Raw genomic sequence first — 10,789 nt, forward strand, 5'->3', positions numbered from 1 at the left:
TGTACACTATGTATATACACTATATGGCCTATGTTATCTAGCTGAGTGTGACGGGCACCTGCAGTATTCCCCAGGTGTACACTATGTATATATACTATATGGCCTATGTTATCTAGCTGAGTGTGACGGGCACCTGCAGTATTCCCCAGGTGTACACTATGTATATATACTATATGGCCTATGTTATCTAGCTGAGTGTGACGGGCACCTGCAGTATTCCCCAGGTGTACACTATGTATATACACTATATGGCCTATGTTATCTAGCTGAGTGTGACGGGCACCTGCAGTATTCCCCAGGTGTACACTATGTATATACACTATATGGCCTATGTTATCTAGCTGAGTGTGACGGGCACCTGCAGTATTCCCCAGGTGTACACTATGTATATATACTATATGGCCTCTGTTATCTAGCTGAGTGTGACGGGCACCTGCAGTATTCCCCAGGTGTACACTATGTATATATACTATATGGCCTATGTTATCTAGCTGAGTGTGACGGGCACCTGCAGTATTCCCCAGGTGTACACTATGTATATATGTTATCTAGCTGAGTGTTATATTGTTACAGTCTCGTTGACAGTTTATTGAAATCTTTCTGTAGCGAGTTACTGTCCAACATATGGTTATTAGCCAATATGGAAACTGGTGGATCCAAGCCACCTGCAATGTCATTAATAGTAGTAAGAGGCAGGGCCCGGTATTACTCCACGTGCTGCACCACTAATACCTGTATCCAGTGGACGTAACATGTTCTGCACCACTAATACCTGTATCCAGTGGATGTGCCATGTGCTGCACCACTAATACCTGTCTCCAGTGGATGCACCACGTGCTGCACTACTATTGCCTGTATCCGGTGGATATACCACGTGCTGCACCACTAATACTGGTATCCTGTGGACGTACCACGTTCTGCACCACTAATACCTGTATCCAGTGGACGTACCACGTGCTGCACCACTAATACCTGTCTCCAGTGGATGTGCCATGTGCTGCACCACTAATACATGTCTCCAGTGGATGTACCACGTGCTGCACCACTAATACCTGTATCCAGTGGATGTACCACGTGCTGCACCACTAATACCTGTATCCAGTGGTTGTACCACGTGCTGCACCCCTAATACCTGTATCCAGTGGACGTACCACACCACTAATACCTGTCTCCAGTGGATGTACCACATGCTGCACCACTAATACCTGTATCCAGTGGACGTACCACACCACTAATACCTGTCTCCAGTGTATGTACCACATGCTGCACCACTAATACCTGTCTCCAGTGGATGTACCACGTGCTGCACCACTAATACCTGTATCCAGTGGTTGTACCACTAATACCTGTAACCAGTGAACGTACCACACCACTAATACCTATCTTCAGTGGATGTATCACGTGCTGCACCCCTAATACCTGTATCCAGTGGATGTACCACATGCTGCACCGCTAATACCTGTATCCAGTGAATATACCACGTGCTGCACCACTAACACCTATAACCAGTGGAAGTACCACACCACTAATACCTGTATCCAGTGGACAAACCACACCACTAATACCTGTCTCCATTGGATGTATCACGTGCTGCACCCCTAATACCTGTATCTAGTGGATATACCACGTGCTGCACCACTAATACCTATAACCAGTGGACGTACCACACCACTAATACCTGTATCCAGTGGACGTACCACATGTTGCATCACTAATACCTGTATCCAGTGGGCGTACCACACCACTAATACCTGTCTCCAGTGGATGTATCACGTGCTGCACCCCTAATACCTGTATCCAGTGGACGTACCACACCACTAATACCTGTCTCCAGTGGATGTACCACATGCTGCACCACTAATACCTGTCTCCAGTGGATGTATCACGTGCTGCACCCCTAATACCTGTATTCAGTGGATGTATCACGTGCTGCACCCCTAATACCTGTATCCAGTGGATGTATCACGTGCTGCACCCCTAATATCTGTATCCAGTGAATATACCACGTGCTGCACCACTAACACCTATAACCAGTGGACGTACCACACCATTAATACCTGTATCCAGTGGATGTATCACGTGCTGCACCCCTAATACCTGTATCCAGTGGCTGTACCACGTGCTGCACCCCTAATACCTGTATTCAGTGGATGTATCACGTGCTGCACCCCTAATACCTGTATCCAGTGAATATACCACGTGCTGCACCACTAACACCTATAACCAGTGGACGTACCACACCATTAATACCTGTATCCAGTGGATGTACCACACCACTAATACCTGTCTCCAGTGGCTGTACCACATGCTGCACCGCTAATACCTGTATCCAGTGAATATACCACGTGCTGCACCACTAACACCTATAACCAGAGGACGTACCACACCACTAATACCTGTATCCAGTGGACGTACCACATGTTGCATCACTAATACCTGTATCCAGTGGATGTACCAGGTGCTGCACCACTAATACCTGTATCCAGTGTATGTCCAAGGTGCTGCACCACTAATACCTGTATCCGTTGGACATACCACGTGCTGTACCACTAATACGTGTAACCGGTGGACATACCATATGCTGCACCACTAATACCTGTAACCAGTGGACGTACCACGTGCTGCCCACTAATACCTGTAACCAGTGGACGTACCACTAATACCTGTAACCATCGGACATACCACGTGCTGCACACTAATACCTGTAACCATTGGATGTACCACGTGCTGTACCACTAATACGTGTAACCGGTGGACATACCATATGCTGCACCACTAATACCTGTAACCAGTGGACGTACCACGTGCTGCCCACTAATACCTGTAACCAGTGGACGTACCACTAATACCTGTAACCATCGGACATACCACGTGCTGCACACTAATACCTGTAACCATTGGATGTACCACGTGCTGCACCACTAATACGTGTAACCGGTGGACATACCATATGCTGCACCACTAATACCTGTAACCAGTGGACATACCACATGCTGCACCACTAATACCTGTATCCAGTGGACGTACCACATGCTGCACCACTAATACCTGTAACCAGTGGACGTACCACATGCTGCACCACTAATACCTGTATCAGTGGACGTATCACATGCTGCACCACTAATACCTGTAACCAGTGGACGTACCACATGCTGCACCACTAATACCTGTATCAGTGGACGTATCACATGCTGCACCACTAATACCTGCATCCTTGGACGTACCATGTGCTGCACCACTAATACCTGTAACCATTGAATGTACCACATGCTGAACCACTAATATCTGTATCCAGTGGACATACCACATGCTGCTCCACTAATACCTGTATCCAGTGGCTGTACCACATGCTGCACCGCTAATACCTGTATCCAGTGAATATACCACGTGCTGCACACTAATACCTGTAACCATTGGATGTACCACGTGCTGCACCACTAATACGTGTAACCGGTGGACATACCACATGCTGCACCACTAATACCTGTATCCAGTGGACGTACCACATGCTGCACCACTAATACCTGTAACCAGTGGACGTACCACGTGCTGCCCACTAATACCTGTATCAGTGGACGTATCACATGCTGCACCACTAATACCTGTAACCAGTGGACGTACCACATGCTGCACCACTAATACCTGTATCAGTGGACGTATCACATGCTGCACCACTAATACCTGTATCCCATGGACGTGCCATGTGCTGCACCACGAATACCTGTATCCCATGGACGTGCCATGTGCTGCACCACTAATACCTGCATCCTTGGACGTACCATGTGCTGCACCACTAATACCTGTAACCATTGAATGTACCACATGCTGAACCACTAATATCTGTATCCAGTGGACATACCACATGCTGCTCCACTAATACCTGTATCCAGTGGACGTACCACATGCTGTACAACTTATACCTGTATCCAGTCTGCGTACCACATGCTGCACCACTAATACCTGTATCCAGTGGACGTACCACATGCTGCTCCATTAATACCTGTATCAGTGGACGTACCACATGCTGCACCACTAATACCTGTATCAGTGGACGTATCACATGCTGCACCACTAATACCTGTATCCCATGGACGTGCCATGTGCTGCACCACTAACACCTGTAACCAGTGTGCATACCACGTGCTGCATCACCGATACAAATTTGTATTTAAAATATGAATTCGTATCGGATAAAATACAAATCCGTACGCTATCAGAAAATACGAATCAGTCAAATATGACTGATTAGTAAATTTTCCACCGAAATACGAATTCGTAAATGCCGTATGATGGTGATGCCAGTTGGATGCGTTCATGTTTAGAATATGAATTTTCAAATTCGTATTCTTAGTAAATTTTCCACACTATATCAGTCTGACCTCACGGCACCCGAAACTAACTGCATGTTACATCTGCCCCATCCTGCAGTGCAGCATGGTTTTGTACATTAAAGAAGGAGTTGCTTTTGCAAACCAACCTGAATCACCCCTGTAATAGAGGTAATATAGGTTATACAGGTAATACAGGTGATGTAGGTAATATAGGTGATGTAGGTAAGACGTTATACAGGTAACACACATAATACAGGTGAAACAGGTAACACATTTAATATAGGCAATACAGCCAATACAGGTAACACGTTATACAGGTAATATATGGGTGATACAGGTAACACATTTCATACAAGTATCATTAGTAATACAGGTGGTACAGGTAACATATAATATAGGTAACACAGGTACCATGTAACACATGTAATACAGGTCATACAGGTACCATGTAATACAGGTGATACAGGTAACATATAATATAGGTAACACAGGTACCATGTAACACATGTAATACAGGTCATACAGGTACCATGTGATACAGGTAACATATAATATAGGTAACACAGGTACCATGTAACACATGTAATACAGGTCATACAGGTACCATGTAATACAGGTAACATATAATATAGGTAACACAGGTACCATGTAACACATGTAATACAGGTCATACAGGTACCATGTAATACAGGTGATACAGGTAACATATAATATAGGTAACACAGGTACCATGTAACACATGTAATACAGGTCATACAGGTACCATGTAATACAGGTGATACAGGTAACATATAATATAGGTAACACAGGTACCATGTAACACATGTAATACAGGTCATACAGGTACCATGTAATACAGGTCATACAGGTAACATATAATATAGGTAACACAGGTACCATGTAACACATGTAATACAGGTCATACAGGTACCATGTAATACAGGTGATACAGGTAACATATAATATAGGTAACACAGGTACCATGTAACACATGTAATACAGGTCATACAGGTACCATGTAATACAGGTCATACAGGTAACATATAATATAGGTAACACAGGTACCATGTAACAAATGTAATACAGGTACCATGTTTTACAGGTGATACAGGTAACATATAATATAGGTAACACAGGTACCATGTAACACATGTAATACAGGTCATACAGGTACCATGTAATACAGGTGATACAGGTAACATATAATATAGGTAACACAGGTACCATGTAACACATGTAATACAGGTCATACAGGTACCATGTAATACAGGTGATACAGGTAACATATAATATAGGTAACACAGGTACCATGTAACACATGTAATACAGGTCATACAGGTACCATGTAATACAGGTGATACAGGTAACATATAATATAGGTAACACAGGTACCATGTAACACATGTAATACAGGTACCATGTAATACAGGTGATACAGGTAACATGTAACACAGGTACCATGTAACACATGTAATACAGGTCATACAGGTACCATGTAATACAGGTGATACAGGTAACATATAATATAGGTAACACAGGTACCATGTAACACATGTTATACAGGTCATACAGGTACCATGTAATACAGGTAACATGGACTATAAGTAATACAGGTAACACATGTTATACAGGTCATACAGGTAACATGGAATATAGGTAATACAGGTAACACATGTTATACAGGTCATACAGAAAATACAGGTAACATGTTATACAGGTAACACAGGTGATACAGGTAACACATAATATAGGTAATACAGGTAAGATGTTATACAGGTCATACAGGTGCCATGTAATACAGGTGATACAGGTAACATGGAATATAGGTAATACAGGTGACACATGTATTATAGGTGATACAGGTACCATGTAATTAATGTGATACAGGTAATATAGGTGATACACGTAACACATGTAATACAGGTGACACAATTAACACATGTGATACAGGTAAGATGTAATGTAGGTGATACAGGTAACACAGCTAATACAGGTGATACAGGTAACACATAATACAGGTAATACAGGTAACACATAATACAGGTAATAAAGGTGATACAGGTAACACATAATACAGGTGATACAGGTAAGATGTAATGTAGGTAATACAGGTGATTCATAATACAGGTGATACAGGTAACACATAATACAGATGATACAGGTACCATGTAATTAAGGTGATACAGCTAATACAGGTAACACATAATACAGGTAACACAGGTAAGATGTAATATAGGTAATACAGGTGACACAGTTAACACATGTATTATAGGTGATACAGGTAACACATGTAATACAGGTGACACAGTTAACACATGTATTATAGGTGATACAGGTACCATGTAATTAAGGTGATACAGCTAATACGGGTGACACAGGTAACATATAATACAGGTGATACAGGTAAGATGTAATACAGGTGATACAGCTAATACAGGTGGACACAGTTAACACATGTATTATAGTTGATACAGCTAATATAGGTGATACAGGTAAGATGTAATATAGGTGACACAGTTAACACATGTATTATAGGTGATACAGGTAACACATGATACAGGTGATACAGGTAAGATGTAATACAGGTAATATAGGTGATACACGTAACACATTTAATACAGGTGACACAGTTAACACATGTATTATAGGTGATAAAGGTACCATGTAATTAAGGTAATATAGGTGATACAGGTAACACATAATACAGGTAATAAAGGTGATACAGGTAACACATAATACAGGTGATATAGGTAAGATGTAATATAGGTGATACAGGTAACACAATACAGGTGATACAGGTAAGATGTAATATAGGTGATACAGCTAATACAGGTAACACATAATACAGGTAATAAAGGTAACACATAATACAGGTGATATAGGTAAGATGTAATATAGGTGATACAGGTAACACATAATACAGGTGATACAGGTAAGATGTAATATAGGTGATACAGCTAATACAGGTAACACATAATACAGGTAATAAAGGTGATACAGGTAACACATAATACAGGTAAGATGTAATGTAGGTGATACAGGTAACACAGCTAATACAGGTGATACAGGTAACACATAATACAGGTGATACAGGTAACACATAATACAGGTAATAAAGGTGATACAGGTAACACATAATACAGGTGATACAGGTAAGATGAAATGTAGGAAATACAGGTAACACATAATACAGGTAAGATGTAATACAGGTGATACAGGTAAGATGTAATGTAGGTGATACAGCTAATACAGGTGATACAGGTAACACATAATACAGGTAATACAGGTAACACATAATACAGGTAATAAAGGTGATACAGGTAACACATAATACAGGTGATACAGGTAAGATGAAATGTAGGAAATACAGGTAACACATAATACAGGTAAGATGTAATATAGGTGATACACGTAACACATATAATACAGGTAACACGTTATACAGGTAAAACAGGTGATAATAATTATACAGCACAGACTGCAAAGCATTACTCCCGTAGCTACAGAAGAAGCATTTTAATAAAGTGGACAATTCCGGAAGTACATTGGGGACACATTTCCAGGACAATTGGAGGAAGCCGCAGCCCCCCCCCCCCCCGATACTGACAGCAGCCGTGTAGCTTGGACTATGTGAAATATGACACAATGAAATGGGGACATATCTGCTTCTTATCGTTCTGTTTGTATATTTTTTTTTTTTAGGTAATAAAATAATTTGGGGACAAAGATTGCTCTGAGTCTTCATTTTGGACCAAATATGCAAATAATCATCAATTACAGTAGTCTAATACAGCGGTTCTCAAACTGTGGGTCCTGACCTTCTCAGTATTGGATCACGACTCCATGTTGCTGACAATCAGGCTGATGACTTTTCTAACCTCAGTCAGTGATTCAAGGAGTCTGAAAAACCTGTTGAACTGTCTGTTATATTAGACTCCTCCCATCACTCTGTGCCTCCACAATGCTGCCATGTATGTGCTGTCTGCTGACTACACATGTGGTGTGATGGGTTATGGTATATCAGACTCCTCCCATCACTCTGTGCCTCCACAATACTGCCATGTATGTGCTGTCTGCTGACTACACGTGTGATGTGATGGGTTATGGTATATTAGACTCCTCCCATCGCTCTGTGCCTCCACAATGCTGCAATGTATGTGCTGTCTGCTGACTACACATGTGATGGGTTATGGTATATTAGACTCCTCCCATCGCTCTGTGCCTCCACAATGCTGCAATGTATGTGCTGTCTGCTGACTACACGTGTGATGTGATGGGTTTTGGTATATTAGACTCCTCCCATCACTCTGTGCCCCCACAATGCTGCCAAGTATGTGCTGTCTGCTGACTACACGTGTGGTGTGATGGGTTATGGTATATCAGACTCCTCCCATCACTCTGTGCCTCCACAATGCTGCAATGTATGTGCTGTCTGCTGACTACACGTGTGATGTTATGGGTTATGGTATATTAGACTCCTCCCATCACTCTGTGCCTCCACAATACTGCCATGTATGTGCTGTCTGCTGACTACACATGTGATGTGTTATGGTATATTAGACTCCTCCCATCAGTCTGTGCCCCCACAATGCTGCCATGTGCGTGCTGTCTGCTGACTACACATGTGATGGGTTATGGGATATCAGACTCCTCCCATCACTCTGTGCCTCCACAATGCTGCCATGTACGTGCTGTCTGCTGACTACACGTGTGATGTGATGGGTTATGGTATATTAGACTCCTCCCATCGCTCTGTGCCTCCACAATGCTGCAATGTATGTGCTGTCTGCTGACTACACATGTGATGGGTTATGGTATATTAGACTCCTCCCATCGCTCTGTGCCTCCACAATGCTGCAATGTATGTGCTGTCTGCTGACTACACGTGTGATGTGATGGGTTTTGGTATATTAGACTCCTCCCATCACTCTGTGCCCCCACAATGCTGCCAAGTATGTGCTGTCTGCTGACTACACGTGTGGTGTGATGGGTTATGGTATATCAGACTCCTCCCATCACTCTGTGCCTCCACAATGCTGCAATGTATGTGCTGTCTGCTGACTACACGTGTGATGTGATGGGTTTTGGTATATTAGACTCCTCCCATCACTCTGTGCCCCCACAATGCTGCCAAGTATGTGCTGTCTGCTGACTACACGTGTGGTGTGATGGGTTATGGTATATCAGACTCCTCCCATCACTCTGTGCCTCCACAATGCTGCAATGTATGTGCTGTCTGCTGACTACACGTGTGATGTTATGGGTTATGGTATATTAGACTCCTCCCATCACTCTGTGCCTCCACAATACTGCCATGTATGTGCTGTCTGCTGACTACACATGTGATGTGTTATGGTATATTAGACTCCTCCCATCAGTCTGTGCCCCCACAATGCTGCCATGTGCGTGCTGTCTGCTGACTACACATGTGATGGGTTATGGGATATCAGACTCCTCCCATCACTCTGTGCCTCCACAATGCTGCCATGTATGTGCTGTCTCCTGACTACACGTGTGATGTGATGGGTTATGGTATATTAGACTCCTCCCATCGCTCTGTGCCTCCACAATGCTGCCATGTATGTGCTGTCTGCTGACTACACGTGTGATGTGAGGGGTTATGGTATATTAGACTCCTCCCATCACTCTGTGCCTCCACAATGCTGCAATGTATGTGCTGTCTGCTGACTACACGTGTTATGTGATGGGTTATGGTATATCAGACTCCTCCCATCACTCTGTGCCTCCACAATGCTGCAATGTATGTGCTGTCTGCTGACTACACGTGTGATGTTATGGGTTATGGTATATTAGACTCCTCCCATCACTCTGTGCCTCCACAATACTGCCATGTATGTGCTGTCTGCTGACTACACATGTGATGTGTTATGGTATATTAGACTCCTCCCATCAGTCTGTGCCCCCACAATGCTGCCATGTACGTGCTGTCTGCTGACTACACATGTGATGGGTTATGGGATATCAGACTCCTCCCATCACTCTGTGCCTCCACAATGCTGCCATGTATGTGCTGTCTGCTGACTACACATGTGATGTGATATGGTATGTTAGACTCCTCCCATCACTCTGTGCCTCCACAATGCTGCCATGTACGTGCTGACTACACGTGTGATGTGATGGGTTATGGTATATCAGACTCCTCCCATCACTCTGTGCCTCCACAATGCTGCCATGTACAGTATGTACTGTCTGCTGACTACACGTGTGGTGTGATGGGTTATGGTATATCAGACTCCTCCCATCACTTTGTGCCTCCACACTGCTGCCATGTATGTGCTGTCTGCTGACTACACGTGTGATGTGATGGGTTATGGTATTTCAGACTCCTCCCATCACTCTGTGCCTCCACAATGCTGCCATGTATGTGCGGTCTGCTGACTACACATGTGATGTGATGGGTTATGGTATATTAGACTCCTCCCATCACTCTGTGCCTC

General features: G+C 43.3%; 1 long non-coding RNA gene across 6 annotated transcripts; it reads left to right on the plus strand.

Moving 5' to 3' along the window:
• The first annotated feature begins 420 nt into the window (after positions 1-420).
• Positions 421-7,915, plus strand: LOC146026868 (uncharacterized). Of its 6 annotated transcripts, none has more exons than XR_014454563.1 (4): positions 421-4,797; positions 4,948-5,719; positions 5,786-7,676; positions 7,718-7,915. It is a non-coding gene; the product is annotated as an uncharacterized LOC146026868 (long non-coding RNA). The 6 variants fall into 6 exon arrangements; XR_014454567.1 differs by having other exon boundaries at positions 427-4,797; positions 5,786-6,014; positions 6,108-7,915; XR_014454566.1 differs by having other exon boundaries at positions 428-4,797; positions 4,948-5,358; positions 5,443-5,719; positions 5,786-7,915.
• Positions 7,916-10,789: the final 2,874 nt, after the last annotated feature.

Source organism: Crinia signifera, chromosome 8, assembly GCF_055691185.1.
Source record: "Crinia signifera chromosome 8, ASM5569118v1, whole genome shotgun sequence".
Taxonomy (NCBI): domain Eukaryota; kingdom Metazoa; phylum Chordata; class Amphibia; order Anura; family Myobatrachidae; genus Crinia; species Crinia signifera.